At 44.0% G+C, this 25293-nt stretch overlaps 1 protein-coding gene across 2 annotated transcripts in view; it reads left to right on the top strand.

Moving 5' to 3' along the window:
- SORCS2 (sortilin related VPS10 domain containing receptor 2) overlaps positions 1 to 25293 on the top strand; it is a 1056376-nt gene that overhangs the window by 150211 nt on the left and 880872 nt on the right. The window lies entirely within an intron of this gene.

The following is a 25293-nucleotide window of genomic DNA, read 5'->3' as shown; positions in this document are numbered from 1 at the left end:
GCCTGTCCGGGGGTTCTGAGACCTATCACCGCCACCGCTCCCCCCGCCGCACCGCGACCACCGCCACGGCACACCCGCGACCACCCCCCCGACCCGCCGCACCACGACTGTCCCCCGCACCGCACGGCCCCATTGCCTCCCCCATCCCCGGTTTTATAATTACCTGTTCCCGGGGTCCACTCCACATCTGGCTCCGGTGGCGTCCTTCTGAACTGTCACTGTGCGCACTGACGGTAACGTCACGTCGCGCATGTCACTCATCATTGCACACAGCGTAACGCAGGACACAGCAGGAGCAAGAAGTAGCGTGGGCTCCGGGAACAGGTAATTATAAAACTGGGGATGGGGGAGGCAATGGGGCCGGGGCGGTGGGGGGTGCGACGCGGTGCAGCGGGTCGGGGGGGGGGGCAGTCACGGTGTGTGGGGGCGGTGCGGGGGGCAGGGCATTATCGGCTTATCGGCAAGGTAATTGCCGATACCGATAATGCCCAAAATCGTGATTATCGGCTGATAATATCGGCCATACCGATAATCGGTCGATCCCTATTTTGAAAACACCGACAGGCTCAAGGACTGTCCCACGTTCTTTTCCACAAAATTGTGCTGGGCTGGTACTGCCTTCTTCGCAAAGAAATGACGGCTTGGGACTCTCCACCTCGGTTTGGCACAAGCCATCAGTTCTCTGAAAGGTGCAGAGTCCACCACTTGAAAAGGGAGGGACTGCAACACCAGCAACTTGGACAGGACTAGATTCAGCTTCTGCACTTTTGGATGATTGGGCGCATACTGTTGTCTCTTGGACGTGGCTTCGCCTATGGATTGCTGGCGGAATGACTGACTAAAAGTAGGAGGAGCAGGAGCATCTGGAGCGACAGAAGATGGATATGACACAAAGCTCCCTTTGGCTGAGGTGGTAAAGCCTTGGCTGGCTGAAACAGGGAACGGCGTGGCACTGGGTGATGCAGCAGGCAGAGGTGAATCGCTGCTGTAAAAATGCTTTTCTGTACAACACACTGCTCTCTGTCCATCTCTCTCTGCAATAGAACACTGAAGTGACTAGGAGGTGAATTGCTGCTGTACTGCTTTTCTGTGCAACACACACAATTTTCTGTCCCTTACTCTCTCTCTGTAATAAAACGCTGATGTGACTGGGCACAAGATGGCTGCCGATTATATAGGGCTGTGACATCACAGGGGTGACTGGCTGCTGAGAGGCTTCATGCTGCATGTGATTCAGGGTCATCCCGCCGACCCTTGTTCCCACCTTTCCAGGATTCCTTACCCCATATCCTTACAGGTGGATTCGCCATTTTAGATGCCCGGCCCCTGAAGCCTGGACTGCACTAAATGGAGTTTGATGAAGCGATTTGCGCGATTGAATAGAAAACATATTTGCATTTGTTACGAATCAAATTTTTCCTGAAATTTGTAACGAATTCATATTCGTCAGATTCGATTTGCTCATCCCTAATGATGATGATGGGAACTGTGGTTAATATTTTCTGCTTTTTTTCATAGTTTAACAATAAGGAAATGTTCTGGACTCTTACCAGAGACACGGTGCAGAGCTTGCTGGAGATAATGTACTCTGTATAATGGCAGAAAGGACTTATTGGCCCTGATTTACTAAGAGTGTAGTGGAGTTTTCTTCATGGGTCTTAATTCCCTAAAAAAAAATAATCACCACAGTATTTACTTAGGTTTCCCTACATGTTGCACTTTTCCCTTCCCAAACTTTCTATTGTGAAAATATTAAAGGGATACTCCAGTTATAAAAAAAAAACATATCCCCTATGGACAGGATCAGGACACCCGTGATCTCCAGAACATGGCCTACATGTTGCAGCTGAACACTCTGGCCCCCCATCTTTCAAGACGAACTGGTCTTGATTGTATCACATTATCATTTGTATAATCACTATGTAGCTTTAATTTATGATAGAGTCCAAAAGGCAATTGTTATCTGTATATGAACATATAGACAAGTTTTTTCAGGGTTCTGGGAAAGTTGGATGAAAATGCCATGTAGTCACCACAAAAATAGACACACAACAAAAGTTCTCCAGTAACAGACATGGCTGTAAATGCTTGAATACTTAAAGGGGCAACCTTGATTCCCATGCACATTAATTTTATAGTATTATGCTACTATTATAGTATTATATTATAGTATTATACTATCCATATATCAAAAATAAAAGGCTTCTTTCTCCAAGTTTCAGGCCCCACCACCCCCTTCCTAAACTCATTCTAAAATCCAACTTACAGATGGATCAGGTTACAGCTGCCCATAGAAGTCTATGGAGATAGGACTGGGTGGAGGAGTTAGCTGCATGGTAAAACTGAGAGAGCAATGCAGAGAACTTACTGAATGATCTAGTGAGTGTTACATCTCCCTCGTTGCTGGATTTACAGTTTACTCTACTCAATACTGCTGTATAATATCCCCCATATGGTTTATGAGGGTGTGCTATAGGGATATAGGTGTAGGATCCCCTTTTCTATGTGTATAGGAGACATCATAGCAGTTAGTCTACACCCTATAGCCAGGGATGACTGAAAATAAAAAATTGTAGTAAAGAAAATCAATGTAAAATGCTAAATACAAGTTATATAATGGATAGATATATAGTTCTACCGTTTATGTACGCACATGACAGCTTATCATGAAATTAATCTGAAATGACATGCGTGCTACTGTAGCATCTATAGTTGTCTTGAGTCTTGAATGTTGATACATCATATAAGACATCTAAGTGTAACTAGGTTGGTTTGAGTCTCAGGGGCTGGGAATAGAGTTCTTAACAGAAGTGAAATTTACAGATAATACTTCATTGCAGATTCAAGAGCTGCCATGCTCCTCACTGGGAAATCCTGGTGTGAGATGAGCATGTCGGAGGCTTTGCAGCTGCACTTAAGGTGACAGCCATTTGCGCTGACATACATAATACTTTGCTCTTAAATGTTAAATTAATTGCAGACATCAGAAAGGATCTTGGAGGAGCAGAGTGATTAGGTGATTATACTGTGTACGGCGGCTTAGGATAATTACATAAATCATTAATCAGAAGGAGCGCTGCTCCGGGTTACCTACCCCATGCCTACAGACCGAGGTTGACTCAATATTGAAAGTGGATGGGACAAAACAGTCATAGTTACATAACACCTACAATTTGTGCAAGAGCACCGAAAAAACCTCCACACGAAATCAAATGTAGAAATGTTAATAAATCTTTATTGGTATACAGAAAACATTTAAAAGACACATATATGGAGTGACACAAAAATGGAAACAGTGATGAAAATCAAGGATACTGGGATGAATGACTCCTGGATAAAGCCTATCCCGGCAAAACGTGTGAGAGGTTTGGGGTGGAGCTGGAGTGAGTCCTGGTAACTGTATGTGTCTATTGCTACATTTCACCTTTTTTTCCACTATGTTCTTTTATAAATGTACTTATGTGCCTTATCTTCTTTAAAGCCTCAGTTTTTTTATATGTTAAAGTTTGGGAGCTGACGGGCCCTTGAAAGAATATCTCGCACTGTGGCACTTTATATTTCACCATATACTATCCTGTATCACACACACACAAACATATATATATATATATATATATATAATTTTTGTGTGTGAATCATTTTGGAACATACTGTTTTAACAGACGTGCAGCTAATCATGTGATCAGGACTTTCATCGCAGTATCCTTGATCCATATAATTCACAGTTACATGTTAAGACAGTAAAAAAGCTATTTTATTTACTTTTTATTTCTCTGTATCCAAACAATAATTTTGTTTATAAAACACACATACAATACATTTGTGGTGGCTATGGGAGAAATGATTGTGGTATACGATAAGGGTAGTGGTCCCTGATCTACATTCAAGTAACTGAGTGGTGTTAACCTAATGTTCCTCTGCAAACAATGCCCAGGCATGAGACCTCTGAAGCCAAGATTCCAGTAAACAACTTGGAAACCATGATGTAAAATGCAATATGGGCTTCACTCTTTTTGTGGCAATATGTGACATGAAATTCTGAATGCCATATCAGGGAAGTCCTCCCTGACAGACAGACAGGTGTAACACTCACGTTTCATAAGACAGGAACACCGGTGGATGTGGACCTGTGTGGCAGATGACTCGGTCCGTACCAGGGAGCGGAGTCTAAGGTTTTCACCAGAGCCTGCCGTAAAGTGAAATGGACTTGCTGCGGCAGGCGGCACCTTGGTCGCTACCCCTGGCACGGCTCGACCACACAGGTGGCTGAGGAGATGCGAGGCACAAGAGGGATAAAGCAGCTCATAGTCAGGATAGCAGAAGGTCAGGGCAGGCGACACAGTAGCGTAGTCAGAACGTAGCAGGAGGTCAGTAGGCAGGCGGCAGAGGAGCAAGGTCAGGTCACAGAGCAAAGGATCAGATACACGGCAAGGCAACTCTCGGGTATGCTTTCTCTCAGGCACAAGGCAACAAAGATCCAGCAGGGAAGTGTGTGAGGAGGAGGAATTTATCAATGAGCCACAGGTGTCCTACACTAATGGGCGCACAGGCCCTTTAAATCTTAAAGCTCGCAGGGGGAACTGCTGTACTGGGACACCACACAATTACAATAAAATACAGTGTTACAACATAAGCATAAGGAGTGAAAGCTACAATAACAGAGCAAGCCAGTGTAGGCTAACAGGATGCAAGTAGTATGTATGCATAAGGACAGACTATGGCTTTTAAGGGTTTTAAGCATTTTCTGAATGACATGTTGTTCATGGTTGGATAATGGAGGTCATTGTTTTAGACAACAATGACATTGATAAAAAGATATAACTACAATAAGTCTGGTTTGATAATGTATACAAAGTCAAATGCCAAAGCCAAATTAAAAGGAAAATCCCCTACAATACTGGGCAGAGGGAAGCCTATGACAACATACAAAGGCAATGTAAATCTCTACCAAACCCACCCACTTCAAGATGTCCTCTAAGACATTTCATTCTAGGAATTATGGAACCACATGGGCACAAATTGTTAGAAAAACAAACTCAGCCAGAATAGCAACATCTGGCTCTAGTTTTTCAAGCACCTATACAAAAACATCCCAAAGGAAGAAAAAGGCCCAGTATGAAAATAAATAATGACAAAGGCTATGGAGGAAAAGCTAAAGTTTTCCCAGGATACACTAATAATGCTTACAGTATATGCTTAGAAGTCGACCAATAGTGCAATAAAATGAAAAGGGACAACTCAAATACATGGCTAAATACGTCAACATACCTATGCCAACTAGTGTTGAGCGGCATAGGCCATATTCAAATTCACGAATATTCGCGAATATATGGACGAATAGTCGTCATATATTCGCTAAATTCGCATATTTGTAATATTCTCGTTTTATTTTCGCATATGCAAAAATTAACATATGCGAACATTAGCATATACAAAAATTAGCATAAGCGAAAATTTGCATATGCGAAAATTTGCACGCCAGTCTCACACAGTAGTATTAGAGCCTTCTTTACACCACACAAGCTGGAAGCAGAGAGGGATGATCCCTGTGATGTGTACTGTGGAAAAAAAATATATATATATTCGTAATTACGAATATATAGTGCTATATTCGTGAATTCGCAAAAATGTGATATTCACGAATAAAATTCGCATTGCGAATATTCGCGAGCAATACTAATGCCAATGTGTACCTTAAACGTAGTCCACTTTAGTATTCGAATTCACGATATTTCGCGAATATATGGATGAATATTCATCATATATTCGCTAAATTCACATATTTGTAATATTTGTGTTTTATTTTCGCATATGCAAATTTTCGCATATGCGAAAATTCGCACACCAGTCTCACACAGTAGTATTAGAGCCTTTTTTACACCACACAAGTTGGAAGCAGAGAGGGATGATCACTGTGATGTGTACTGTGGAAAAAAAAAAAAAAAGGAATATTCGGAATTACGAATATATAGCGCTATATTCGCGAATATGTGAAATTCGCGAATAAAATTCGCATTGCAAATATTCGCGAGCAACACTGGTCTACTTACCAAGGGTGAATTTACTCTAACAGAGAACATGATGTGTTGGACTTATAGCCCCTATCCTGGATGTCTCTCGATCCCTCACGCCATTATGTCCTGATAGATAGATAGGTAACTAGATAGAAGATATTACTATAACAAGTTTCAACCTAGAAATGGAGATGAAGTCAATATGTAAAATTAAGAGAACTTGGAGTGCTTCTTTAAAGAGTACCTATTATCAACTAAACTTTCCCTAATCCGCCTCCCCATCTGTCCCTGTCTCTAACTCTATCTATCCCTAGCGTTTATTTGAATTAAAAACCACTTAAAATTGCCTTTTTATGTTCATCTTCGGTAGCTCAGAGAGGAGCGTCTGAGAGGGGAGGAAGTGGGCAGGGCCCGGCAGGCGCGACGTCATCTGAGGCCTCGCCGGGCGGCTTCCGCCCTTCTTCCTCTATGCTGTATGCATATATACATAACATATATGGCGGAAAATCTTGCAGAGCTGCGCTCAACTGACTCTCAGCCAGCAGGCGCAGGCTCTCCTTGTCAGCGCTGCTGGCCGGCAGAGTCAGGAGCGCGCCCTGCAGTGATGCGCACACAGCGCTCGCTCCCGCCTGTCTAATTGACAGGCGGGGAGCTGCGCTGAGTATGAGATTTCGGACTCAGCCGCCAGGCCGGCGTGAGTCCGAAATCACAAAAAAAAAGGACTCCTAGGGAGACCCCTAGTGGACAAAAGTTTAAACACAAAAAACACATAAAAGCATACATTTTTTTTTTTAAAAGAACCCAATGAGAAAATTAATCTAGAGATATTGAACTATAAAATATAAAAAGTTTTTTTGATGAGAGGTACTCTTTAACTCTGGATTTCACCCTTTACAGTTAGTGAAACCCAGTGAAAAAATGGCCAAAAGGAATCGACACATTGCGAATAAAATCCAGCACAAATTCCTAACATTTGTAAAATGTGAATTTACCCTAACAAGAAGAGCCCTTACACTTAATACAAAAACCCTGTTTCCTTTGGATATGAAAATTGGCCGTGCGACTGTCTATTGTGCTGCTCAGCTATTCTCTGTATTACATAAACTGGCAATTTTGTTTAATAACCATATTGTTCCTAGTTCTCGCTGGCTGCCATTGTCGGAGAATACTAATACATGGCGAGAAAGAGAACTGCCTGTCCGCGCTCATCGTCTGCATTTCACGGGAAGGAATGGCAGCTAACACCCACTTATATTGATGAATATCACTTACATTTATCCTAAGAAATCATTTGCACCGTAGAAGAAAAGATTTCCCGTCCTGGATGTAGACGGAGCTTGGAAGTGGCCGTAATTCCCAGTAATAAAACATAATCACTTTAATCTGGACCACAATAGTTGTTCTGTGTGGTGCGGACAAAGCTTTCTGTATGGACTATAGCATTTCAGCTTACAGTACAATTTATTCGGGACAATGTCTGCCCTGCTCTGACATTTTACTTTACCCAAAACCTCAGATTATAGTCAGGCGAGAAGAAGAATAGAAGAATATGGGTTTCTCTAAAGCCGGCGTTCTTTTCAGGGATTATTGCTGCAGTGGCAAAAGCCATGATCTCTCCCCCCCCGTTCCACTAATCTCAGCAACATGAATGGGAATGAAAGTGGTAAAGACAGAACAGAATAAGGAGGCTTTTGCCATAGTGTATCGTTGCTCTTATACTTGACATGAACACTCCATGTAATGTTTAAAGGGGTTATCCAGGAAAAAAAACGTTATATATATATATATATATATATATATATATATATATATATATATATCAACTGGCTCCAGAAAGTTAAACAGATTTGTAAACTACTTCTATTAAAAAATCTTAATCCTTTCAGTACTTATGAGCTGCTGAAGTTGAGTTTTTCTTTTCTGTGTAAGTGCTCTTTGATGACACCTGTCTCGGGAACCGCCCAGTTTAGAAGCAAATCCCCATAGCAAGCAGAGACAAGCAGAGATGTCAGCAGAGAGCACTGTTGCCAGACAGAAAACAACAACTCAACTTCAGTAGCTGATAATTATTGAAAGGATTAAGATTTTTTTATAGAAGTAATTTACAAATCTGTTTAACTTTCTGGAGCCAGTTGATATATATATATATATATATATATATATATATATATATATATTTAAAAAAAAAAGTTTTTTCCTGGAATACCCCTTTAAAACAAGTACAAATAACAGTACAACATTTGCCATATCCTACACAGAAAAAAATCTCAAAGGACTACTAAGGGGTACTTTGGTGAAAACCTTTTTTTTTTTTTTTTTTTTAAATCAACCTGTGCCAGAAAGGTTAAATTTTTTTAAAATTACTTCTATTTAAAAGTCTTAATCCTTCCATTACTTATCAGCTGCTTTATACTTACAAAAGTTGTGTAGTTCTTGTGTAGTTCTTTCCAGTCTGACCACAGTGCTCTCTGCTGACACCTCTGTCCATGTCAGGAACTGTTTAGAGCAGGAGCAAATCCCCATAGCAAACCTATCCTGCTCTGGACAGTTCCTGACATGGACAGAAGTGTCAGCAGAGAGCACTGTGGTCAGACTGGAAAGAACGACACAACTTCCTATGGAGCATACAGCAGCTGATAAGTACTGGAAGGATTTCGATTTTTAAATAGAAGTAATTTACAAATCTGAGTAACCCCTTAAAGTCACAATCTGACTCTGTGAAAAGCATATATGTTGTCTAGTCTTTAATGCGCATAGTCAGAATCAAAACGTTTTTGTATATATTGTGCATCTTGGAAAAACATACCATCTTGGAAAAACAAAATCTTCTTTTTATAGAAATCATGGCTTATAAAAAAAGACCACCAGGGGTACCTATACCATCCAACACATAATCCTGGCCAGCTGCATCTTCATCTTTGTCCCAGCTGACGTGCAGGCTGGATAGTCCAGGAAGTGAGGGCAGGACTAGCACTCATCTGTGCTCACTCCTGTCCTATCTGACTGCAGCATGAAAACAGAGAGGAGGGGGTTACAGAGCAGCCTGCAGGGATTGGATGAAGAGATCCAGCACAGCACAGCTGACTCAGGGAGAAAGTAAGGCATGGTGAGTGCAGGCTCAGTGCTTGCCTCGGACATGCCCCTTCCTGAGCAGAGGATGTCAGAATGAGTGAGCAGCAGAACAGAGGGATTTGTGAGCCAAATACAGAAGCTAGACACATAAAAAATTATTATTATTATAAGTTACTTAAACATTTAATGTTTTTGATCAGAACAACTCTTGTCTTCTGTGACATTCATTGTTTTAATCATTGACATCGATTGTCTTATAACAGTGTGCCTCTAGCTGTTGCAAAACTACAACTCCCAGCATGCCCGGACAGCCGACGGGTGTCCGGGCATGCTGGGAGTTGTAGTTTTGCAGCAGCTAGAGGCACATTGGTTGGCACAATTGGTCAGGGTTAACGGGACTATTGGGATGTACACATTAGGGGGAGATTTATCAAAACCTGTCCAGAGGAAAAGTGGATGAGTTGCCCATAGCAACCAATCAGATCACTTCTTTCATTTTCCAGATGCCTTTTCAAAAATAAAAGCAATCTGATTGGTTGCTATGGGCAACTCATCCACTTTTCCTCTGGACAGGTTTTGATAAATCTCCCCCCGAAGTGTCTACCAAAGTCAATTTAGTAAAAAAAAAAATGACTTACCTGCAACAATTTATGCGACAATCATAGAACACAAAGATGACTAAAAAACATTAATAAAATTGAATTCCACTGTTGTCAATAGGACCAGATACATGTCTTTAGGGGATGACAATGTAGATAAATGTGAACAGGTGTAAGCAAGGACTACGAAGCTCAGAAATGGGTAACGGCAGACAAAGGGTGGTCAGGCTCCCGGTAAGGATGGGCATAACTATGGGGGGTGAAGACGTGGCAGTCGCTCCGGGGCCCTAGTGCCAAAGGGGACCCAAAGGCACCTCTGCCCTATTACAGACCAGTATTAGGCTGGGTTCACACCACGTTTTGTTAAATACGGTTCCCGTATACGGCTGGGAGGAGGGGGGGCGGGGCTTAATCACGGCGCCCGCACTCAGCCGTATTCGGAACCGTATTTAATGTATGTCTATGAGCCGACTGGAGTGAACCGCAGCCTCCGGTTGGCTTCGTTTTCGGCCGTATGCAGTTTCCCGACCGCAGGCAAAAACGTGGCCGAAAACGAAGCCGACCGGAGGCTGCGGTTCACTCCAGTCGGCTCATAGACATACATTAAATATGGTTCCCGAATACGGCTGAGTGCGGGCGCCGCGATTAAGCCCCGCCCCCTCCTCCCAGCCGTATACGGGAACCGTATTTAACAAAACGTGGTGTGAACCCAGCCTAACAAATGGAACATTTGCAACAGATTTTGCATTGGGGCCCAGAATCTACAAGTTAGGCCTTTCCCGGTATAAGGTACACCATGCAATTCCTTTTCAGTTTCATATTATGTCATCAATTGTCTGCAGATCAGTAACGTTCCTGCATCATGTGAGAGGCCCGAATCTTGTTTTCTTGTAGACTATGCTGAGCCGTGTGTTCTGGCTTGGATCTGATGTTTTGTCATTGACTGGTTGAGTCGTTGTGTCCATTGGCCGGTGTTCTGCTCAGTGTCAGCTCTCAATGTTTTCACTTATGTATCACTCGGGTTTCCTTTGAAGGTCTGAAAGAAAAAATATTGGCTTACAAATAAATCTATTTTCTCACAGAACAAGGAATGGCTTTTGTTCGGGTTAGTTGGACTAAACATTGGCAGTGTGGTGGGGAAGAATAAAAAATAAGCACAGTAATAGCAACGATAAAACAATAAGTATAACAATAACAATGGATGGTGGTGGCTGCGAAGTACAGTAACCCCCCCGACCTGCGATGGCCCCGACATATGATCAAATCAACATACGATGGCCTCTCAGAGGCCATCGCATGTCGATGTCAGCATCAACATACGATGCTTTTATATGTCGGGGCCATCGCATTAACTGCTATCCGACAGCGCAAAATGCTTAAGCTGCTGTCGGATAGCAGTTTAAGCATCCCGGGCAGGTTCGCTTACCTATTCCCGCTGCTCCGGGTCCACTTCACAATCCTCCGGCGTCTTCTGCATCTTCTCCAGGGTCTGGGCCTCGCTTTCTGGCGTCGTTATTACGTCACTACGCACGCTGCGCCGGCGCAGCAGCTTAATAACGTCACCAGAAAGCGAGGCCCGGACCCTGCAGAAGATGCGTAAGAAGCCGGTGGATCGCGAAGAAGACGCCGGAGCAGCGGGACAGCATCGGGAGCCCCTTGGACAGCATCGGGAGCGGTAAGGACCTGGTCCGGAGTGGCTGGGACAGGTGAGTACAGCTTCCTATACTTTACATTGCACGGATCCCTCAACATACGATGGATTCGACAAGCGATGGGTCGTTTGGAACGAATTACCATCGTATGTTGAGAGACCACTGTATAGGAGATGGTTAGAGTTGTACGGCTACCTGCATAATACTCTGTTAGGGTATATTCACAAGGGCAGATTATCTGCGGAATTTCCTCAGCGTATTTGCTGCGAAAAGTAATATTGTTACTATTGACTTCAATGGGTCCAGAGGAAAATCTGCAAATAGGCCTCTATTGCGGATTTTCTGCTGACCCATTGAAGTCAATGGTAGCAAAATCCACTGCTGATTTTCCACAGCGAATATTCATTCGGAAATGACGAAGGTAATTCGCCCGTGAACGTACCTTTAGGGTATATACACACGGGTGTATTTTCTGCAGATTTTTTGCAATGTATTTGCAACAAACATTTGCAGTTTTTGCATATGTACACTCGGATCACTCATTTCCATAATTAAGGGGCTCTATAGGGATCACAATCTCCTTTGGCGCTGCTCAAAGATTTCTGTTAGGGTGCTATCATATACCGTATTTTTCGCCATATAAGACGCTCCGGCATATAAGACGCACCCAATTTTAAAGGAGGAAAATCTAGAAAAAAAAATATTCTGAACCGAATACAATGTATAGGACAGTGATCTTCAACCTGCGGACCTCCAGATGTTGCAAAACTACAACTCCCAGCATGCCCGGACAGCCGTTGGCTGTCCGGGCATGCCGGGAGTTGTAGTTTTGCAACATCTGGAGCTCCGCATGTTGAAAACCACTGGTATAGGAGGTAATACTCATGTGTCCCCGCCGCTCCGGACCCGTCACCGCTCGTCACCGCTACCCTGGATGTTGCCCTCCATCGCTGTCGCCTCTTCCCCAGGGTGTCCCCGTCGCTCCGGAACGTCTCTGCTGCCCGGTATGCTTGCTTTCTGTCGCTGCCATCACGTCGCTACGCACGCCGATCCTATTGGATGACGGGACGGCGTGCGCAACGACGTGATGGCGACGAAGGAGAGCGCCGGCCATGCAGGGGATCCCGGCACGGAGCAGTCATTCGCCCATTGGACACGCAGGAGGCAGGTAAGGTCCCTCCCGGTGTCCTGTAAGCTGTTCGGGAAGCCGCGATTTCACGGCGGCATTCCCTAACAGCCCGACTGAGCAGCCGGGTTAGTGTCACTTTCGCTTCAGACGCGGCGGTCAGCTTTGATCTCCGCGTCTGAAGGGTTAATACAGGGCATCACCGCGATCAGTGGTGTCCTCTATTAGCCGCGGGTCCCGGCCATTGATGGCCGCAGGGACCGCCGCGATAGGACAGGGTTTTAATGTATATTTGCCATATAAGACGCACCAACTTCCCCCCCTCCCCAGTTTTGGGGAAGAAAAAGTGTGTCTTATACGGCGAAAAATACGGTATATATATGCAGGAATTCGGATAATGTTTTCCTACAGAGCTGTAGAAAAGCATCAGAGGGAAAATAATAATCAAACTGATCTTATTGATTTAAATGCGATAGTTTCGATTTATCAGGCGCCTCAGTCGGGGAGAATGCATCATGCAGTGGTCTCCCATCCGGCATGCAGATGTTCTTTACTAGGAGTTGTGACATCAGTTTTGGGCAGTTTACTCAGCTGGATCACTACATACATATGATGGCACCCTTACGAAAATTGTGATACAACATTAAAATGAATACTTAGAATGTGCTGCGTGGGATTTTCCTTACAGAAATCTATAGGCAGTGCCAAAGGGGTTTTAGCTCTCTGTAGGGCCCTTTCATTCTCACATATCACTAAATCTTTTGATGTGTTCTAAAATATTCTAGATTCTGTATTCTGGTGAATTTACACTTGAGGGGTGTACTCTGTACCTCTAGATAGTGGAGGCCACATACAACAAATATTCATATCTATCTGATTTCAGTAAATGGCATTTCTAACTAAAGGCATTGGGTGATTTTTCTGTCTCCTTTTATTAGAAAAATATATGTGCAGAAGATTTATTTCAGCAGCTGGTGTGACCTGTAGAACTCCAATTCCACAATGAAATAGACATTTCATTCTAAAGCTAACAAAAGCCGTCTTCTGTCAGCATCTCGTAATGGTCGGGATGATAATAGAAGCCCTCTTGCTTAAGAAGGAATTTAATAACACTGTGTTCAGACCCAGCCGTTTTCTTTTATTTTCCTTTGGGATGCAACAAAAATAAGTTATTTAAAGGGCTGTTTTTAATTACTATTTCAACCAGTAGCCGGTGTTTAAAGAAACCCTCGCGCTGTCCCGCATGTGGCCACAAATAAAGCTGGAGATTAAGGAGAGCGCCCCCTAGATATAGAAATACCCTGCAAGATCTAACCTGATTTAAAGGGTACCTCTCATGAATTTTTTTTTAAAATATATTATAGATTAATGTATGCAGAATAACTTTACAATTGCATGTTAGTAAAAAATATGCTTCTTTCTATTTCATTTTCCTCTTTGAAAAAATGACCACTAGGGGTCTCCCTACCAGTCCTGGCAGCAAGCATTTCAGACTCATGCTGGAGTCCTAAACACTACGAGCTGCCAGTCTCCTTTGTTCACAAAGGAGAACACTCAGAGCTGCCAGCCTGCTTTGTTCACAGCCTGTTTGTCTGTGAACAAAGCAGGCTGGCAGCTCTGAGTCTTTAGGACTCCAGCATGAGTCTGAAATGCTTGCTGCCAGGACTGGTAGGGAAACCCCTAGTGGTCATTTTTTCAAAGTGGAAAATTAAATAGAAAGAAGCATATTTTTTTAATAACATGCAATTGGAAATTTATTCTGCATACAAGAATCTATAATATCTGCAAAGTTTTTTTGATGAGAGGTACCCTTTAACATAATATGCCATTTCATTTATAATACAATTCTTTTTTAATTACCCAGGAAGCATTGCCTTCAGGTAACTTTTACCCACTAACCGAACTTTGGCTGTCGACTGATACTTTGTTGCTGTAAGTGCCCTGTGTGAAAATCCAGCTAATTCATTGATCGACGTGGTATCATCTGACAACAGCAGAGTAATCTATTCCTATTGTCCCTTTGATCTACTTTGATCTGATTCTAACAAACTACTGCAGCAGCGTTATCTCTTATATACAGACGGAAGCCGCTTGACAAATGAACGTGTGATAAAACAGTAGCGGCCTCCCAGATCATGATCAGATATTGTGTCCTGTAGGGAAATGCCTCACCAAGTCTGAGTTGACATTATTTTAGGCTCTGAAGCTTTTAAAGTTATGTGTGTATATATATATATATATATATATAAATATATATATATATATATATATTTGTGTGTGTGTGTATTTATACTGTGTATATACAGTATATATACACAGTACAGACCAAAAGTTTGGACACACCTTTTCATTCAGAGTTTTCTTTATTTTCATGACTATGAAAATTGTAGATTCACACTGAAGGCATCAAAACTATGAATTAACACGTGTGGAATTATATACATAACAAAAAAGTGTGAAAATATGTCATATTCTAGGTTCTTCAAAGTAGCCACCTATTGCTTTGATTACTGCTTTGCACACTCTTGGCATTCTCTTGTTGAGCTTCAAGATGTAGTCACCTGAAATGGTTTTCACTTCACAGGTGTGCTGGTGTGGAGGAGGAGGTGTGATGGTGTGGGGGTGCTTTGCTGGTGACACTGTGGGGCATTTATTCAGAATTGAAGGCATACTGAACCAGCATGGCTACTACAGCATCTTGCAGCGGCATGCTATTCCATCCGGTTTGCGTTTAGTTGGACCATCATTTATTTTTCAACAGGACAATGACCCCAAACACACCTCCAGGCTGTGTAAGGGCTATTTGACCAAGAAGGAGAGTGATGGGGTGCTGCGCCAGATGACCTGGCCTCTACAGTCATCGGACCTGAACCCAATCGAGATGGTTTGGGGTGAGCTGGACCGCAGAGTGAAGGCAAAAAGGGCCAACAAGTGCTAAGCATCTCTGGGAACTCCTTCAAGACTGTTGGAAGACCATTTCAGGTGACTACCTCTTGAAGCTCATCAAGAGAATGCCAAGAGTGTGCAAAGCAGTAATCAAAGCAAAAGGTGGCTAGAACCTAGAATATGACATATTTTCACACTTTTTTGTTATGTCTATAATTCCACATGTGTTAATTCATAGTTTTGATGCCTTTAGTGTGAATCTACAATTTTCATAGTCATGAAAATAAAGAAAACTCTGAATGAGAAGGTGTTTCCAAACTTTTGGTCTGTACTGTATATATACAAAAAGTAGAAACAGTGGCACTCCAGGTAGGTGAAAAAGTGGTGTCTTTATTCACTCCAAGGCGAGCTCGCCTTGGAGTGAATAAAGACACCACTTTTTCACCTACCTGGAGTGCCACTGTTTCTACTTTTTTTTTTATCAAGCTTGGATCTCTGACCCAGATCAACAACGGGAGACATTACTACAATAGGAGTGCTGCTTTCTTCCATATATATATATATATATATATATATATATATATATATATATGTATGGGGGGAGATTTATCAAAACCTGTCCAGACGAAAAGTTGCTGAGTTGCCCATAGCAACCAATCAGATTGCTACTTTCATTTTTGAAAAGGCCTCTGAAAAATGAAAGAAGCGATCTGATTGGTTGCTATGGGCAACTCAGCAACTTTTCATCTGGACAGGTTTTGATAAATCTCCCCCCATGTGAATATGATGGTCAAAGAGAGAGGGCAGGAACTTTAAAAAGATTTAGGCAAGATATAGCAAGGGGGACAGAATTCATTTTAAACAGGCAATATTATTTTTGATGAGAAAGTACGTTATAAATTTAGGGCATATTCACACGGCAGAATTTCTAAACACAGAATCCTAGCGGAATTCAAGCCCCAATGTTTTCAATAGGATTCCACTAGCCTTCTATTTTGGCTAAATGCAGAAAGCAGAATTTCGGCATTCTGCATCCTGTCTGAATTAGACTGTGGAATCCCATTCAAATCAGTTTGAAGTCAATTATGGCAGAATTTTCCTGGAATTCGTCTGCGGAATTCCCCACGGAAATTCAGCCATGTGAACATATCCCAATAGTCATCTTTTCTTACGTTAATTTCATCCACATCTTATTGCTAACATAAACCCTAAGCTTCACTCTTTCATCTCCTATTAAAAATACTGAAAATCTTATGTATTTCTTCACAGCTTTTGGATAATTGAAGGGATCACCAATCCACCATAGGGGTCTATATACAGGTACAGTAGGATTGCGCAGGATTTGAAGCTGCAGATTTAATGCTGTGTTCAGTCATTTAGTTTACATTGAAATTTACAGCATAAAATCTGCAGCTTCAACAGATATGTGCAGGACACTGTACCTGTGAATACACCCTAAAGCAACCCAAACTACAGTAAACATATAGTCTGCAAACAAAAATGCACAAAGCACTTTATTTTAGGGGTCAAAATGGCCACAACTTTATTGAAATCACAAGATTAAAACAATAGCAGAAGAAGTCAAGTGAAGTTCTAGGCCACTTTGGTTCACAAATGTTGAGAGATCCCCAGTTATCTGAAACACAACACTTGATACTCCAATTTGCCATTCATGCAGAGCCAGTACGCTTTCACAACACAAATGACCCTACTGAATGATCATCACGTCTGTGCTTTAAAGGGGTACTCCGCTGCTCAGCATTTGGAACAAACCGTTCTGAATGCTGGAGCCGGCGCCGAGAGCTTGTGACGTTATAGCCCTGCCCCCTCACGATGTCACGCCCCACCCCCTCAATGCAAGTCTATGGGAGGGAGCGTGACAGCTGCCACGCCCCCTCCCATAGACTTGCATTGAGGGGGCGGGGCGTGTCATCATGAGGGGCGAGGCTATGAAGTAACAAGCTGCCGGCTCCAGCGTTCGGAACAGTTTGTCCCAGACGCTGAGCAGTGGAGTACCCCTTTTAAGGGGTTATCCCAAAACTAAAAGGAATAAGGATTAAGTACCTAATTGGTGGTGGTCTGATCGTGGATTTTAGTGATAGTCAGGGGTTCCAGCTGTCACGCCCCCTCCCATAGACTTGCATTGAGGGGGCGGGGCATGTCATCATGAAGGGCGAGGCTATGGAGTAACAAGCTGCCGGTGCCGGCTCCAGCATTCGGAACAGTTTGTTCCAAACGCTGAACAGCGGAGTACCCCTTTAAGGGGTTATCCCAAAACTAAAAGGAATAAGGATTAAGTACCTAATTGGTGGTGGTCTGATCGTTGATTTTAGTGATAGTCAGGGGTTCCAATTGTTGAACCCTTACTGATTAGAACCTAGTGCTATCTTCAGGGGTCCCATAGAAAGTAAACCAAGTGGCAGCTGAGCATGTGCGCAAGGACAAGACATTACATCTATTACTCTCTCGCCATACCAAGGCAGATTGGGCTCATTTAGTTTCAAAAAAAGATGCCTTACGGGCGATCTTATAACAATGTAAAAATATATGACTGGATAGCACAGAGATCTTTCTAGTAATCTGTTTATTCCTAGGCCCTAACCATGACCAGGGGGTATCCTCTATGCAAAGAGGAAAGAAGATTTCACCATCATCACAGACCAGGAGGGTCTATTCACACGGCAGAATTTCCGCACATCCACACCAATTCCGCTTCTGCATTCATTTGGGTGGTTTCTGGCTTGTGCTGATTTTGTGTGCGAAATTGGTGCGGAATCCATGTGGAAATTTAGAAGTGTGAATGAGAGTGCGGAATTTCATAGAAGTCTATTGGGCATTAATTTGAGGTGGGATCCGCATGCAGAAATTCTGTCGTGTGAATAGACCCTGATTCTTTCCTGTAAGAGCAGCGAGACTATGGAACTCTCTGACACATGATGTCGTCATGTCTGACTTGAATTCAAATTTAAAAAAGGGTCTGGATGCTTTTCTTGAAAAATATAATATTACAGGTTATGGATACTAGACTTATGTGGATAGAACGTTGATCCAGTGATTTATTCTGATGCTATATTGTAGTCGGGAAGGGATTTTTCCTCTGTTATGGGACAATTGGCATCAGCCTCATAGAGTTTTTTATGCCTTTAACACAGTAGGGTTATAAGTTGAACTTGATGGACTTTATTTTATTTAACCTTATGAACTATGTAGCTAATTTCCACCCATTCGATGGTAATAAACTATGCATAGATGGATTCCTTTCTCTGAAGCCGAACCGCCCTTGCTTAAAGGAGTAGTCCAGTGGTGACTGAGTGGTTTACAACTTATCCCCTATCTTAAGGATAGGGGATAAGTTGCAGATCGCGGGGGGTCCGACCCCTGGGGCCCCCCGCGATCTCCTGTACAGAGCCCCGACAGCCCGCGGGAAGGGGGCGTGTCGACCTCCGCACGAAGTGGCGGCCGACACGCCCCCTCAATACAACTCTATGGCAGAGCCGAAGTGCTGCCTTCGGCAATCTCCGGCTCTGCCATTGAGATGTATTGAGGGGGCGTGTCGGCCGCCGCCTCGTGCGGGGGTCGACACCCGCTATCTCGGCGGAGAGCCGGGGCCCGTACAGAGAGATCGCGGGGGGCCCCAGCAGTCGGACCCCCCGCGATCTCAAACTTATCCCCTATCCTTAGGATAGGGGATAAGTTTTTCACCACTGGACTACCCCTTTAAATCTCTACAACTATAGAAGAGCCAAAATACAGAAGTTATAGGACCTCTCTCTCATAAAACAATCTTATCCCCCTTTGCCTTTGACTCCGAGGGAGTCTATAGTTTTATCACTCCCTCAAAGTATCGTATATAGTTCTACATATTGAATCGAAGCTACCTGTGCCAAATTAGATTCTCAGAGAACTCTATTAATCCTAAAAGGACCCTTTAAATTTAATCAGCATTCCTATAGCAAAATATTGTAGTAAAAATAATACCGCAGGCTGTAACATTTTAGAGGGTCAATTTCTGACTTAAAAGATTTAGAGGCTAAACATTATGGACACGGTTAAAGGATTTTTATTTGCTTTGCTGCGTTTTGCACTCTGAATAAAGAGAATTTAGGAAAAGTGAAAACAACACGTATAGCTCTATTAGGTTTTCCAGGAACAGCTGCCCAGTCTTCACAACTAGTAGTCCCCCAGCGATGGAAACTTTCCCCTCCCTCAATATCAGCTTTAAGAGTGAAACTTCCTATTATTTATAGACCTGCCAGTAATCCTATTGCCAAAAGCATGTTTTATCTCTGAATTATTTGGATCAAAATTGCTTCCCACAAAGGTAAAAAGGAAAAATTACAAAGAAATAGACTCAGGCGAGTTCAGTAAGCAACACTGAAGATCACTTGGGTTTGCAGAATGATTATTCAAGAATATGTGAATGATAATTCAAGAAGAATATGTGTTACCTTTCCCGTAAAGGGTTAGCCCGCCCCCTTAGGGGGTAAGATGTCTGATTGCTGGGGGTCTGGCCGCTGGACCTTCATCGCCTCCACCCAAATCATCATGCCATTATGTTCAAAACACCCCCTTGTGATATGACATCACGCCCCCTCCAGACACGTCTATGGGAGGGGCTGTGGCGGCCATCACGCCCCCTCCTACTATATCATGTCATGAGGAGGTGTGGTGTGACCACGGCCGTGCAAACCCAGTGTTCTGGACATGATGTGCAGAATGCTGGGGTAATGGCATGGAGATCCCATGGGGGGGGTCCCAGCAGCCGGACCCCTACGTTCAGACGTCTTATCCCCTATCTTTTGGATAGGGAATAAGATATCTCGGGCCGGAGTACCTCTTTAAGATTAATGACACATTGGCACTGATCTTTTTGAGCCCTTGCAACACAGATTCATAGCACGAGTATCGAAAGCCGATATAAAACTACTTTGGCACCATATTATCATCTCACTACAACAACAGCAAATTAATAAGCTAAAAAAAATACACTATTTGGGCACTGTATGGCAATATTTTTTGTGCAAGAAGTTTAAAGAGACCATTGTTGCGATAATATACATTTTTATAATCTTTTAAACCTTTCACAACTAGGCCAATTTTAGTTTTTGTGCTTTTGTTTAAGATATGCTAAAAAACTGGAAAAAAATTATTTGTGGGAGAATTTTTTATTTTTTTTATTTTTCATATTAACACATGCATGTTACTGTAAAATGATATGTTATCTTTATTCTGTTAGTCTGTATGATTACAGCGATACCAAGTTTATATACAGTAGCTTTTGTTTTATTTTACTGCTTCTAGAAAATGTAAACTTTATAAAATATGCTTAAAGTCACCATTTTCTGATATCTACAGAGCTATAAGGATGCATTGTTTGCCATGACCTGTAGCTGTTTTCTCTACAATTTTGGCTTAGATGGACTTTTTATTTGCTTTTTATACATTCTTTTCTAATATATGATGTGACCAAAAAATAACCAACTCTGGTGTATAGTATTTTTTTTGTTTATGAGTTTACCGTACAGGATCATTAAAGGGGTACTCTGGTGGAAAACAATTTTTCATATCAATTGGCTCCAGAAAGTTAGACAGATTTGAAAATTACTTCTAATCTTAATCCTTCCAGTATTTAACAGCTGCTGTATGCTCAAGAGGAAGTTGAGTTATTATTTTCTGTCTGACCACAGTGCTCTCTACTGAAAACTCCATCTGTATCAGGAACTGTCCAGAGTACGAGCAAATCCCCACAGCTAACCTCTCCTGTTCCACACAGTTCCTGATATGGACTGAGGAGTCAGCAGAGAGCACTGTGGTCAGACTGGGAAGAACAACAACCAAGTACTCAACTTCCTGTGGAACATACATCAGCTGATAAGTACTGGAAGGATTAGGTTTTTTCATAGAAGTCATTTACAAATCTGTTTAACTTTATATTTTAATAGTTCAGACAATTCTGTCTGTGGCGATACTAAATATATATATATATATATATATATATATATATATATATACATATCATTTTTTATACATCTTTAAGAAATAAGAAAGGGCGATTTAAATTTTCATTAGAAATATGCTTTTAATTAAAAAAAAATTAATACTTTTTTATTTTTTACTTTACACTTTATACGTCCCCTATGAGACTTATACAACAATCATTAAATTACTTACACTGAATAGTATAATGCAATTTTTTCATTTATCAGTGCAATTGGCACTGTGTTAGTACTGCCTGCCTGAGGCAGACTCGGCACCTGTCCTTTAACCATTTAAATGCAATTGCTATTGATCTTGGTACTCACCATCTTGCAATAGGAATGACACTAAGATCATAAAACATACTTTTATTGGTGTACATTTAAAATATAGGCACACATAAATTTTGACAAAAAGAATTACAATACAGTAATAGCAACCCAGCTTATCCTAGTGTTGGATATATTGCTGGGGTGGAGGCTATACTAACCCTACTGGTCACATGGGGCCCCCTACCTGTTACTGCAGGGAGGCTTTCCTAGAGAATGCCAACCTGCAACAGGAACCTCCTGTCTCTCCCTGGTTCTGGAGGCGCCGGGTGTAGTGTGTATAGCGCGTCACCAGCAATAACTCAGCTGGTTTGAGGAAACCTCAGCCTAATTATTCGGTGAGTATACAATTTGTAGGCACATCAATTAATAAGATACAATGATTGCATACACATATTGTACAGTTATGCCACATAATTCCAACGCGTTTCGTTGCCGCGCATTTTCAAGCACCCCAACTCTTCAGGGACAAGTGTGTAGAGGGTAGGAGTATACTATCTCCCGTAACCTCTCTCACTGAATAGTAGTATAATCATGATATGACATACAGAGGTATGGATAAGTATTCTGGTGTGCTTCGATAGAAAGGCCCAGATAGGGTTATGTAGGTAATGGTCCAGGGCTAGTGTGTCCTCTTGTATTTAGATAGATAGATGACATCACGAACACACTGCTCTCTGCTGATGTTATTATAATAAGTCTTTATTAATTTATTGTTGTCCTTAGTGGGATTTGAACCCAAGGCCCCAGCACTGCAAGGCAGCAGTGCTAACCATGCTGCCCTTAGCATACATCTGCTATGCATGGTTGCTAAAATGGACAGAGATGTCAGCAGAGAGCACTGTGGTCGTGATGTCATCAATGTTCCAAAAAGAAAGGAATTTACTCCGTAGCATTCAGCAGCTAATTTACAAATATGTTTAACTTTCTGGCACCAGTGTCACGATTCGGCTTCCAGGTAGTGGATCCTCTGTGTCAGCGAGGGATTGGCGTGGACCGTGCTAGTGGACCGGTTCTAAGAGGCTACTGGTTTTCACCAGAGCCCGCCGCAAAGCGGGATGGTCTTGCTGCGGCAGTAGCAACCAGGTCGTATCCACTAGCAACGGCTCTACCTCGCTGACTGCTGAGAAGGCGTGGGACAGAAGGACTAGGCAGAGGCAAGGTCAGAAGTAGCAGAAGGTCGGGGGCAGGCGGCAAGGTTCGTAGTCAGGATGGGTAGCAGAAGTTCAGGTACACAGGCTTTGGACACACTAAACGCTTTCACTGGCACAAGGCAACAAGATCCGGCAAGGGAGTGCATGGGAGGAGGTCAGATAAAGGCAGGGAGCAGATGGAAGCCAATTAAGCTAATTGGGCCAGGCACCAATCATTGGTGCACTGGCCCTTTAAGTCTCAGAGAGCTGGCGCGCACGCGCCCTAGAGAGCGCGCGCCAGCACATGACAGCAGGGGACCGGGACGGGTAAGTGACCTGGGATGCGATTCGCGAGCGGGCGCGTCCCGCTGTGCGAATCGCATCCCCAACGGCCATGACAGTGCAGCGCTCCCGGTCAGCGGGACTGACCGGGGCGCTGCAGGGAGAAAGACGCCGTGAGCGCTCCGGGGAGGAGCGGGGACCCGGAGCGCTAGGCGTAACAGTACCCCCCCCCTTAGGTCTCCCCTTCTCTTTGTCCGGTAACTGCCTCCCCTGGGATGAGGACACCGGGAAAGAATGGAGGGTTTCCTCAACGGCAGGCAGTACAGCAGGAGTGGGAATGGGGAGGGAGGGCAGAGGGCGAGGCCTGGCACGGGGCAGTGTGACACCAGGACGGGGGCCATGGGGAGGCACAGAGGCTTGCCTGACGGGACTGGGAGGGGGGGAGAGGCACCTCCTGTGGCAGGCAGAGTCCCAGTTCCTGATCTCCCCGGTGGTCCAATCAATGGTGGGGGAATGAAGCCGGAGCCAAGGCAGACCGAGGAGGACCTCAGAGGTACAGTTGGGGAGAATGAAGAACTCAATCCTCTCAAGGTGGGGTCCAATAGACATGAGGAGGGGCTCTGTGTGGTAACGCACGGTGCAGTCCAATCTGGCTCCGTTGACCGCGGAAATGTAGAGCGGCTTGACGAGACGGGTCACCGGGATGCTGAATTTATTAACAAACGACTCCAAAATAAAATTTCCAGAGGCACCAGAGTCCAAGCAGGCCACGGCTGAGAGGGAGGAGTTGGCTGTAGAAGAAATCCGCACGGGCACCGTGAGACGTGGAGAAGAAGACTTAGAACCAAAAGATGCAACACCCACGTGAGCTGGGTGCGTGCGTGCGTTTCCCAGGCGTGGAGGACGGATAGGGCAATCCACCAAGAAATGCTCAGTACTGGCACAGTACAGACAGAGATTTTCTTCTCTACGGCGATTCCTCTCTTCCTGGGTCAGGCGAGACCGATCCACTTGCATGGCCTCCTCGGCGGGAGGCCCAGGCGAAGACTGCAAAGGATGCTGTGGGAGAGGTGCCCAGAGATCTAAGTCTTTTTCCTGGCGGTGCTCTTGGTGTCGCTCAGAAAAACGCATGTCAATGCGGGTAGCCAAATGGATGAGTTCTTGGAGGTTGGCAGGAATCTCTCGTGCGGCCAGCACATCCTTGATGCGACTGGATAGGCCTTTTTTAAAGGTCGCGCAGAGAGCCTCATTATTCCAGGATAGTTCAGAAGCAAGAGTACGGAATTGTATGGCGTACTCGCCAACGGAAGAATTACCCTGGACCAGGTTCAGCAAGGCAGTCTCAGCAGAAGAGGCTCGGGCAGGTTCCTCGAAGACACTTCGGACTTCAGCGAAGATGGACTGGACTGTGGCTGTGGCAGGATCATTGCGGTCCCAGAGCGGTGTGGCCCAAGACAAGGCCTTTCCTGAAAGAAGGCTTACTACGAACGCCACCTTAGACCGTTCTGTAGGAAACAAGTCCGACAACATCTCCATATGCAGGGAACACTGAGACAAAAATCCACGGCAGAGTTTAGAGTCCCCATCAAATTTGTCCGGCAGGGACAAGCGTAGGTTAGGAGCGGCCACTCGCTGCGGAGGAGGTGCAGGAGCTGGCGGAGGAGATGGTTGCTGCTGTAGCAGAGGCAGAAGTTGCTGTAACATGGCGGTCAACTGCGACAGCTGCTGTCCTTGTTGGGCAATCTGCTGCGATTGCTGAGCGACCACCGTGGGAAGATCAGCGAGACTTGGCAGCGGCACCTCAGCGGGATCCATGGCCGGATCTACTGTCACGATTCGGCTTCCAGGTAGTGGATCCTCTGTGTCAGCGAGGGATTGGCGTGGACCGTGCTAGTGGACCGGTTCTAAGAGGCTACTGGTTTTCACCAGAGCCCGCCGCAAAGCGGGATGGTCTTGCTGCGGCAGTAGCAACCAGGTCGTATCCACTAGCAACGGCTCTACCTCGCTGACTGCTGAGAAGGCGTGGGACAGAAGGACTAGGCAGAGGCAAGGTCAGACGTAGCAGAAGGTCGGGGGCAGGCGGCAAGGTTCGTAGTCAGGATGGGTAGCAGAAGTTCAGGTACACAGGCTTTGGACACACTAAACGCTTTCACTGGCACAAGGCAACAAGATCCGGCAAGGGAGTGCATGGGAGGAGGTCAGATAAAGGCAGGGAGCAGATGGA

This window comes from Hyla sarda, chromosome 1 (genome assembly GCF_029499605.1).
Source record: "Hyla sarda isolate aHylSar1 chromosome 1, aHylSar1.hap1, whole genome shotgun sequence".
Classification (NCBI taxonomy): domain Eukaryota; kingdom Metazoa; phylum Chordata; class Amphibia; order Anura; family Hylidae; genus Hyla; species Hyla sarda.
Note: the sequence above shows the minus strand (reverse complement) of the source record. Positions and strands in the feature narration are given on the sequence as shown.